This window comes from Oncorhynchus masou, chromosome 17 (genome assembly GCF_036934945.1).
Source record: "Oncorhynchus masou masou isolate Uvic2021 chromosome 17, UVic_Omas_1.1, whole genome shotgun sequence".
Taxonomy (NCBI): domain Eukaryota; kingdom Metazoa; phylum Chordata; class Actinopteri; order Salmoniformes; family Salmonidae; genus Oncorhynchus; species Oncorhynchus masou.
This window is the reverse complement of record NC_088228.1, coordinates 3,518,107-3,529,685: the sequence shown is the minus strand read 5'-3', so window position 1 is coordinate 3,529,685 and position 11,579 is coordinate 3,518,107. Positions and strand designations below refer to the sequence as shown.

The 11,579-nt window shown below is 40.7% G+C and overlaps 1 pseudogene; it reads left to right on the top strand.

Annotated features, from left to right (window-relative positions):
* Positions 1-11,579, top strand: part of LOC135558083 (piezo-type mechanosensitive ion channel component 2-like) — a 243,148-nt pseudogene that overhangs the window by 161,635 nt on the left and 69,934 nt on the right.

Below are 11,579 nucleotides of genomic sequence, written 5' to 3'. Positions count from 1 at the left end.
TCACAATACCCCATAATGACATCACAATACCCCTTAATGACATCACAATACCCCTTAATGACATCACAATACCCCATAATGATAAAGCAAAAACTGTTTTTTTAGAACTGAAACTGAATTATCACATTTACATAAGTATTCAGACCCTTTACTCAGTACTTTGTTGAAGCACCCTTGGCAGTGATTACAGCTTCGAGTCTTGTTGGGTATGACGCTACAAGCTTGGCACACCTGTATTTGGGGAGTTTCTCCCATTCTTCTCTGCAGATCCTCTCAAGCCCTGTTAGGGTGGATGGGGAGCATCGCTGCACAGCTATTTTCAGGTCTCTCCAGAGATGTTCGATCAGGTTCAAGTCCGGGCTCTGGCCTGGCCACTCAAGGACATTCAAAGACTTCTCCCGAAGCTGTTTGTCTTGGTTGTGTGCTTAGGTTCGTTGTCCCGTTGGAAGGTGAACCTTCGCCCCAGTCTGAGGTCCTGAGCGCTCTGGAGCAGGTTTTCATCAAGGATCTCGCTGTACTTTTCTCCGTTCATCTTTCCCACGATTCGGACAATTCTCCCAGTCCCTGCCGATGAAAAACATCCCGACAGCATGATGCTGCCACCACCATGCTTCACCATAGGGATGGTGGCAGGTTTCCTCCAGACGTGACGCTTGGCATTCAGGCCAAAGAGTTCAATCTTGGTTTCATCAGACCAGAGAATCGTGTTTCTCATGGTCTGAGAGTCTCTTGGCAAACTCCAAGCGGGCTGTCATGTGCCTTTCACTGAAGATTGGCTTCCATCTGGCCACTCTACCATAAAGGCCTGATTGGTGGAGTGCTGCAGAGATAGTTGTCCTTCTGGAAGGTTCTCCCATCTCCACAGAGGAACTCTGGTGCTCTGTCAGAGTGACCAGGGGGGTTCTTGGTCATCTCCCTGACCAAGGCCCTTCTCCCCCGATTGCTCTGTTTGGACGGGTGGCCAGCTCTAGGAAGACTCTTGGTGGTTCCAAACTTCTTCCATTTAAGAATGATGGAGGCCACTGTGTTCTTAGGGACCTTCAATGCTGCAGACATTTTTTGGTACCCTTCCCCAGATCTGTGCCTCGACACAATTCAGTAAAGTTGTAGAAACATCTCAATATATAATATAATATATCCCATTTAGCAGACGCTTTTGTCCAAAGCGACTTACAAGTCGGCTGGGGCCACTACTTTTACATATGGGTGGCCCCAGCGGGAATCGAACCCACGACGCTTGGCGTTGCAAGCGCCATGCTCTACCGACTGAGCCACACAGGATGATCAATGGAAACAGGATACACCTGCGCTCAATTTAGAGACTCGGTCTGAATAGTTATGTGAATAAGATATATGTTTTTTAAATTTGTAATACATTTTTTTAAATTCTAAAAGACTGTTTTCAGCTTTGGCATTATGTGTGTAGATTGATGAGTATTTTTTTTATTCAATCCATTTTAGAATATGTTATATATGTCATGACTCTCCTGTGACGATCGGAAGGATCAGGTTACAGCGGGTCCTCTCTACAGCGTGCTCTCTCTTGTAGAGGGGGAGGGGGGAGAGCGGGAAGTCAGCTGTTTTATGGGCGGTCTGTAGTGTTCCAGATCGGAATGTAAACTGTGGAACACAGAGAGACCCTTGGTCATCCAAAGTTGGAATAATTAAACAATATTTCTATATTTGTGAAAGTGGGAGTGGTTCGTGGACATTTATGGGATTTACACTTCCTGTTTGGAAATTTGCCTGCCCTATGAGTTCTGTTATACTCACAGACATAATTCAAACAGTTTTAGAAACTTCAGAGTGTTTTCTATCCAATAGTAATAATAATATGCATATATCAGCATCTAGGACAGTAGGATGCAGTTCACTATGGGCACGCAATTCATCCAAAGTGAAAATACTGCCCCCTATCCCTAACATGTTTAATGGACAGTCATGACGAGTGTGTTTGATTTGGTGACCTCATGAATGACAGGAAACACACATAACTGTATCTCTTAAAGTGTCAATTTCCCAGCTGTCAGGTTTACATCTAGATGTTGGATAAAATGAGTAGATATTAAACTATTTGTGAGAAGATGTAATGTGATGTTGGCTTTCTAAAGTTTTAACTAGTCAGTGGCCCCAGTGAGGCCAAACATCAGGTGTCATGGAATCGCCCTAAAACCACTTCCTACAGAATGTACATTAATTCTTAGAATGCCGGGACGTAGTCCCCACGTTGGAATGGCTACAATTCTATAGACCATTAGACCATACAGTGTGTAGTTTTGGCTACACGGCTGGAAATGGTTCAACTCTGAGACTATCGATCACTACAGAATAAGAGCAAATCCTAGACGTATAATTACTTGTCTGCAGCTGGAGATTACATAAGTCTAGTACGAGAATACCGACAACCGCGGTAGCATCTATCTACGCAACGACCATCTCTAGGCCTGACGTATCCATTACAACAGATACTAGCCAGTGCAGAGAAAGCTACAACTTCGAAAAGACATTGTGACTTCTGGGGAAGTTACCCAGAGACTCTCTGATGAACTGACTCTCCAGCAGACTGACCAGTGTTTCCAACAGAGAAGACAACAACGGCATACAGGCGTAAATATATACATTGCAATTATTTTCGAATGAGCGGCCGTTCATGTGCGAAGGATTAGCATTTCAATGAATATAATTATCCACTGTGTGTAGTGAATCCATTTAGTCTTTCCCGCTCTTTCTCAGTCCCCACCCCTTTCCTTTGTCTACCAAGCCTTCATATCGGCTTAGTCCACTAGGGACTTTTTCTTTGTATCATCCAGTAACCCAAATATCTACTGTTGGTTTGTTATGTAATTCTGTGTGATTATTTATTTAGTTAGTAAATAAATAATTAAGCCAATTTGTATATCACTGATTCATGATTTAGGCTAGGGTTCGTGCAGATATCCAAGGGTTTGCGACATTCAATAACGAGAACTGATGAGGTAATAATGCATTATTAATAGAAGACTGTAATCGATAAGATAATAAAATATCTGAAGAGTTATATTCGGGAAATTGACACTCTATAAACAAACATTTTTCTGTGGTGCCCCGACTTCCTAGTTAATTAAAGTTACATGATTAGTTTAATTGCATAATTAAATTACAGATAGAGAATTGATTTGATAAAATAACAGTTCACATTGTCACGCCCTGGTCTAAGTATTTTGTGTTTTCTTCATTTATTTGGTCAGGCCAGGGTGTGGCATGGGTTTTTGTATGTGGTGTGTTTTGTCTTGGGGTTTTTTCATAGGTATTGGGATTGTAGCTTAGTGGGGTGTTCTAGGTGTATCTATGGCTGTCTGAAGTGGTTCTCAATCAGAGGCAGGTGTTTATCGTTGTCTCTGATTGGGAACCATATTTAGGCAGCCATATTCTTTGAGTGTTTCGTGGGTGATTGTCCTTATGTCCTTGTCCTGTCCTTGTTCGGAGTTAGTTTACACCAGTATAGGCTGTTTTCGGTTTTCTACGTTTGTAGTTTTTTGTATTTTGATTCGTGTTTACTTTTGTTTATTAAACATGGATCGCAATCTACACGCCACATTTTGGTCCAACTCTCTTCGCCTATAGAAAACCGTAACACACATTTAATGAGTCACAGACACGACAGCTGTAACGTAACAAAATGTGGAAAAGGCGAAGGGGTCTGAATACTTTCCGAAAGCACTGCATTACCCAGCATCCTTTACTCCTGTTCCCCTACTGTGGCTCTTCTGTTCAAGGACATAATTCCGTTTCAACAATTACAATACTTTTAAAGTCTCTGCCCAAGTCACCTCAAACCTGTGCCATGTCAAACTAATGCAATTATTATGTGTCTAACTTTGTGTGTGTTTTCCCTGCCCTCATCAACTTCATCCCACTAGTAGGCTTTTTGAATCAAACCAAACTCTGCTGCCTCACATTTACCTAGTTTACACCCCAAAGCATCACGTGCTTTCCAAACCCTTTCCTCCAGTTAATATTATAACAGCACCTTGCTCTCTACTTCTCAGTGGTAAGAAGTGGAGATTATTACTTGTTTGAAACCGACAGTGAAGAAGAGGAGGAAGAGATGGAGAGAAGAGAGGGTCTACTGCCTCCCAAGAAGTCTGCGTTTCAGGTGAGGAATAGAACAACAGCAAAGTAGTTCCTGGTATTACCAGTATTACCGGTATGTGAAATATTATATTGTATTTATTGTTCAGTTCAGTTTAAGATCATCTGTTGATAGTTGGAAAATGTGTTCTTTCTGCTCTGACACTTTCTTCAATATAATCTAATTCTGTTTTCTACTAACTCTCCCACCACCCTTTGTCCCTCCTCTTCAGCAAGCTATTGGGAAGTTCGCCTCAGCCCTTATAGCTCTGCCCAGATCTATCATTAAACTTCCAAAAGCCTTGTTTCAGTATGTAATCAGGGCAGCCAAGGTACAAAAACAATAGATTCAGCATCTCCTCTTACCACAGCCTGTGAGACTGTATCCTTAGTCTGTGTAGTCTGTAGTCTGTATCTCAGCATGTGTAGTCTGTGTCCTCAGCATGTGTAGTCTGTATCCTGTATCTCAGCATGTGTAGTCTGTATCCTCAGTCTGTGTAGTCTGTATCCTGTATCTCAGTCTGTGTAGTCTGTATCCTGTATCTCAGCATGTCTTCACCATTTAACCCAACCCCTCTGAATCATTCCTTTGATTGAATTGAATCCTAACTTGAAATCAGTGTTTGTTTCTCACGTTTTCGTACGAATCTTCTGTCAGCATCAACAGATAGTTGGAGTTGAGCATCTCAAATTAGGATCCGTCTCTTTATGTTCGAACTCTGACATTGTGCTTCCTGTACTGTACTGTCCCAGTTTGTCTACCATGTCTGGATAACAGACTCCAAGACAGCCATGAAGAAACAAAGCAAAGAGAAGCACAAGTTCTGGAAGAGGTACACCAAGAGAGACAAACACCAAAAAGACCAGATGGATGGTGAGTGTGGGTTCTGGAAGAGGTAGACCAAGAGAGATAATCACAAATTATGAACCAGGTACACCAGGAGACAAACACAAGAAGGAAGTTAATCAGGAGTAGGGTTGTAAAAGTCGGGTAACTTTCCCAAAATGACCAGGTTTTCCAGAAACCCAGTTTGGAGGATTCCTCGATTTTCTGCTTATTCCATCCTGATTCCAAGAGTATTCCAACCTGGATTTGTGGAAAAACCTGTGAATTTTGGTGAAGTTAGCAGAATTGTGCAAGCCTAATCAGAAGAGTAAGCCAGAGTCCGTGGTATAAAGAAGCAGACACACTACATTCTTGATTGCCAGTCTATTCGTAATGTAAGTGATGTACTGTGGAGGTCTTCAGCCCTATCAAAAGAGGCTTGGTTGTGAAAAGGCAGGGTGAGAGTGGGCAGCCCAGACGTGTACCCCAGAATATTATCTAGTAGAACGGGTGCTTACTGCTCATACATGTACAGTAATTATAATCCAAATCTACTCTGTTATATGTGCAAGTTATTGTATCATTGTGTTATTCTCTGTAAGTTATTGTTTTGTTCTGTTATCTTCTTGATGCACCCATCCCGTTAGCGGGATCATTTTCATCAACACCCGCTGCACCCATTGCAGCGCGCCAAATTCAAATTAAATTACTATTTTTGTTTTAATTTTCATGAAATCACAAGTGCAATATAGCAAAACACAGTTTAGCTTGTGGTTAATCCACCTGGCATGTCAGATTTCAATACAGCTTTTCGGTGAAAGCATAACAAGCGTTTATGTAAGAACATCTCTCTCAGTAGACAAAACATTACAAACACTAGCAGCCAAGTAGATTGGTCATGAAAGTCAGGAAAGCAATAAATTAAATTGCTTACCTTTGATGATCTTCAGATTTTTGCACTCACGAGACTCCGAAATACCCAATAAATGTTCCTTTTGTTCCATAAAGATTATTTTCTTATCCAAAATACCTCCATTTGTTTGGCGCGTTATGTTCAGAAATCCACAGGCTCGAGCGGTCACAACATCGCAGACTAAAATTCCAAATAGTATCCGTAATGTCCACAGAAACATGTCAAACGTTTTTTTATAATCAATTCTCAAGTTGCTTTTAAAATATATAATCGATAATATATCAACCGGGACTGTAGCTTTTTCAGTAGGAGAGGGAGAGACAATGGCTGCCCCACTCTGTTGCGCAAGTAAAACTCTGTGAACACCCAGCTATCCACTGACGCGATGTTATCTTTCTCGCTCATTTTTCAAAATAAAAGCCTGAAACTATGTCTAAAGACTGTTGACACCTTGAGGAAGCCGTAGGAAAAGGAATCTGGTTGATATCCCTTAAATGGAGGTAAGGCATCCAATGGAATAGAGAGTTTCAGGAATAACAGCACTTCCTGGTTGGATTTTCCTCGGGTTTTCGCCTGCAATATCAGTTCTGTGATACTCAGACAATATTTTGACAATTTTGGAAACGTTAGAGTGTTTTGTATCCTAATCTGACAATTAAATGCATATTCTAGTTTCTTGGCCTGAGAAATAGGCAGTTTCAAATGGGTACGTTTTTTAGCCAAAAATGAAAAATCCTGCCCCCTACACTCAATAAGTTATTCTCTAAGTTATTGTGTTGTGTTATTCTCTAAGTTATTGTTTTGTTGTGTTATTCTCTGTAAGTTATTGTTTAGTTGTGTTATTCTCTGTATGTTATTGTTTTGTTGTTATTGTTTTGTTGTGTTATTCTCTGTAAGTTATTGTGTTGATGTTATTGTTTTGTTATTCTATGTAAGTTATTGTTTGTTGTTATTGTTTTGTTATGTTATTCTCTAAGTTATTGTTTGTTGTTATTGTTTTGTTGTGTTATTCTTTATACATTATTGTGTTGTGTTATTCTCTGTATGTTATTGTTTTGTTGTTATTGTTTTGTTATGTTATTCTCTAAGTTATTGTTTTGTTGTTATTGTTTTGTTATGTTATTCTCTGTAAGTTATTGTTTTGATGTTATTGTTTTGTTGTGTTATGACTGCAAGTCATTGTTTTGTTGTGTTATTCTCTGTAAGTTATTGTTTTGTTGTGTTATTCTCTGTAAGTCATTGTTTTGTTGTTATTGTGTTATTCTCTGTAATTTATTGTTTTGTTGTTATTGTGTTATTCTCTAAGTTATTGTTTTGATGTTATTGTTTTGTTATGTTATTCTCTAAGTTATTGTTTTGATGTTATTGTTTTGTTATTCTCAAAGTTATTGTTTTGATGTTATTGTTTTGTTATGTTATTCTATGTAAGTTATTGTTTGTTGTTATTGTTTTGTTGTGTTATTCTCTATACGTTATTGTGTTGTGTTATTCTCTGTAAGTCATTGTTTTGTTGTGTTGTCCTCTCTAAGTTATTGTTTTGTTGTGTTGTCCTCTGTAAGTCATTGTTTTGTTGTGTTGTCCTTTGTAAGTTATTGTTTTGTTGTGTTGTCCTTTGTAAGTTATTGTTTTGTTGTGTTGTCCTCTGTAAGTCATTGTTTTGTTGTGTTGTCCTCTGTAAGTTATTGTTCTGTGTTGTTATTCTGTAGGTCATGTGACTATAGAGTTCGGAGAGACAGAGGAGGATCAGAAGGGAGGAGAGGAGAAGAAGTCTGATGGACCAGGTGGGTGCCACAGCCCCTTTGAAATACTGTAGTATATTGAAGCAATACGGCCTGAATGCTGATTGGCTGACAGCCATGGTATATCAGACCCTATACCACGGGTATGACAAAACATTTATTTTTACTGCTCTAATTATGTTAGTAACCAGTTGATAATAGCAATAAGGCACCTCGGGGGTTTGTGGTATATTGGCCATATACCACACTCCTTCAGGTCTTATTGCTTCAATATACCATGGCTTTCAGCCAATAGCATTCACGAGCCTAACTACCCAGTTTATAGTTATATCCAAAACACATGTCAAAACCACATACATGGAGAGACCAACCTCGATTCAATATAAATCATTTAAATACATATATATATTATCCTTACTATAGTTTACTCAGAGTCAATGATGGTCAATAGCAATGTGATTGTGAGTGTTGGTATTATGACTACTTTAGTTTGAATAGACTGGTATTATGACTACTTTAGTTTGACTGATTGTATGTCACTTTAACGAAGAGTGTACGGTAAATGTAACTTCTCTTTCCCACGTCCCACCAGACAATGTCTTGAAGCGAGTGTTCAACATCATCAAGTTCACCTGGGTGTTGTTCCAGACCACGGTGGAGAGCTTCACCAAGTGGATGAACAACGTGTGTAGAGAACACATAGACATCTCCACCGTGCTGCGCATTGAGAGATGTATGCTCACTAGAGAGGTCAAAAAGGTACCTCTCTCTCTCTCTCTCTCTCTCTCTCTCTCTCTCTCTCTTTATCTCTCTCTCTAAGACAGGGCAACCCGTCTCTACATGACGGAGAGTAAGACAGGGGAACCCGTCTCTACATGACGGAGAGTAAGACAGGGGAACCCGTCTCTACATGACGGAGAGTAAGACAGGGGAACCCGTCTCTACATGACGGAGAGTAAGACAGGGGAACCCGTCTCTACATGACGGAGAGTAAGACAGGGGAACCCGTCTCTACATGACGGAGAGTAAGACAGGGGAACCCGTCTCTACATGACGGAGAGTAAGACAGGGGAACCCGTCTCTACATGACGGAGAGTAAGACAGGGCAACCCGTCTCTACATGACGGAGATCAAGACAGGGGAACACGTCTCTACATGACGGAGAGTAAGACAGAGGAACCCGTCTCAACATGACGGAGAGTAAGACAGGGGAACCCGTCTCTACATGACGGAGAGTAAGACAGGGGAACCCGTCTCTACATGACGGAGACTAAGACAGGGGAACCCGTCTCTACATGACGGAGAGTAAGACAGGGGAACCCGTCTCAACATGACGGAGAGTAAGACAGGGGAACCCGTCCCAACATGACGGAGAGTAAGACAGGGGAACCCGTCTCTACATGACGGAGAGTAAGACAGGGGAACCCGTCTCAACATGACGGAGAGTAAGACAGGGGAACCCGTCTCTACATGACGGAGAGTAAGACAGGGGAACCCGTCTCTACATGACGGAGAGTAAGACAGGGGAACCCGTCTCTACATGACGGAGAGTAAGACAGGGGAACCCTTCTCTACATGACGGAGAGTAAGACAGGGGAACCCGTCTCTACATGACGGAGAGTAAGACAGGGGAACCTGTTAAAAAATGAAAACGGGACTCTTCTACAGACGATTTCATATTTTCACCACCAGGAATGGTAAAGGTCGAAACCCATCTGTTAAAATCAATAACTGACAAACTGTGTCGACTGGGTATACTTAAATTAGTCAGTGAGGATATAAAAGAGTTGTAGGCCTCGGGATGAGTGATGAAAAAGCTGCGATACTGGAGAAAGACACAAACAAGTAAAGACAGTCAATTTAATGAACTGAATTTAATGAACTTGAAAAGGAGAACGCTGTTCTGAGAGAAGCCTTACTTGACATACAGACTAGATCCATGAGAGAGAATCTGGTGCTTACAGGTGTCCAAGAGAAAGAAGGAGAAGTTCCTGAATGTGTAGTTAGAGAGTTCCTCTTCACAGCGCTTCAGATCGATCCCACACGAAGCTATCGACAAAATCCAACTTGAACATGTACACCGCTTCGGACAGAGAGGGCAGAGGTATGAACGGCCAATCGTTGCCAAATTTGCGCTCTTTAAAGATCAAATGATGGCTAAAAGCCTGGGTAAAAGACTTGCTGGCACGAAAATAGGCACGAATGACCAGTTCCCAAAGGAAACTGAACAAAGACCAGTTCCCGAAGGAAACTGAACGAATGACCAGTTCCTGAAGGAAACTGAACGAATGACCAGTTCCCAAAGGAAACTGAACCAATGACCAGTTCCCGAAGGAAACTGAACCAATGACCAGTTCCCGAAGGAAACTGAACGAATGACCAGTTCCTGAAGGAAACTGAACCAATGACCAGTTCCCGAAGGAAACTGAACGAATGACCAGTTCCCGAAGGACACTGAACCAATGACCAGTTCCCGAAGGAAACTGAACGAATGACCAGTTCCCGAAGGAAACTGAACGAATGACCAGTTCCTGAAGGAAACTGAACCAATGACCAGTTCCCGAAGGAAACTGCAGAACGCGCATAAAGTTCTGTATCCAATTTTCAAGGTAAATAGATTGAAAGGGAAACGCATAGCTTTCGTAGTCAATAAACTGTATATTGACAACCAGTTGTTGGAAAGAGTAGCGTTGAGTGAGAAAGGAAATGGTTGCATATCCCAGAACCAATGTATTGCTGTGGGAGGGCTTTCAATGTTGTTCAGATGATGGATATACTTTTATAATGAATTATACGTCTTATTTATTTATTGTCCTATCATGGTGGAACAGTGTTTTAAAATAAATTATTAATTTTATTTATTTATTGTCCTATAATTGGGAATTACATTTTTAAAATAAATTATACATTTAATTTATTTATTGTCCTGTCATGGGGAACTACATTTAAAAAATAAATTATACATCTAATTTATTTATTTATGATCCTATATTGATGGAACGGTCCACAGCCCTATACCCTAGACACCCACCTGAATGACCCAGATACTAAAGAGATACTAAAGAGAAGTCCCTAACTGTTTTATGGGCCTGCTGTGAGCGGTCTGTATGCAGCCAAAATGCAGTCAGAGACCAAGAGCAGCACTGCCCCCTCAACCTAGGTTATGTCCATCGTGTATCATCTAGTAGGCTTTGATTAGATTTCCAATATCCAATATCCTCGCTCCAACACTTTTTCGTCTGTCATAGTTGAAGTGTACCTATGATGAAAATTACAGGCCTCTCTCATCTTTTTAAGTGGGATAATTTGCACAATTGGTGGCTGACTAAATATTATTTTGCCCCACTGTACATGGCGGAGGCTTAATCAAGCATCTTGATTACTTTCTTATGTCATTGTCTCTGGCACCAAAAGTTTAAAAAGTGTTGATAGGGGACAGAATGCGGTCGGATCATCACATAATTGGCATATATATTACTCTCACATGTGGGCGAGGATATTGGAAATGTAATCAAAGCCTACTAGATGATAACTTGTTTAGAACTAGGACTATTTTGGTATTGTTCATATTTAGCTCGTTTCCGGTCACAGGTCCAGGAATGGCTGAAGAATTGCAACATTTGCCTAGAACTAACGCTGCAGACAGCAATACTGGGTGGTTTGAAAAGCCATAGTCAATCAATCAATAATATAATAATTATTTTAGCAAAAATGTTTATTTTTAATTTTCAATCTGTAGAAAATTAAATCTATGAGAATAGAAAAGTTCAGTACTTTTGTCAAGCAAAAAACTCCAGCATAGTTGAAAAATATATGGCAAATTGAAATCCAAAATGGATGGTGTTAAGCGATAGATGGGAGGGGTTGAATGGCGCTGAAGGTTGGGACTGGATGGTGTTAAGAGATAGATGGGAGGGGTTGAATGGAGCTGAAGGGACTGGATGGTGTTGAGAGACAGATGGGAGGGGTTGAATGGAGCTGAAGGGACTGG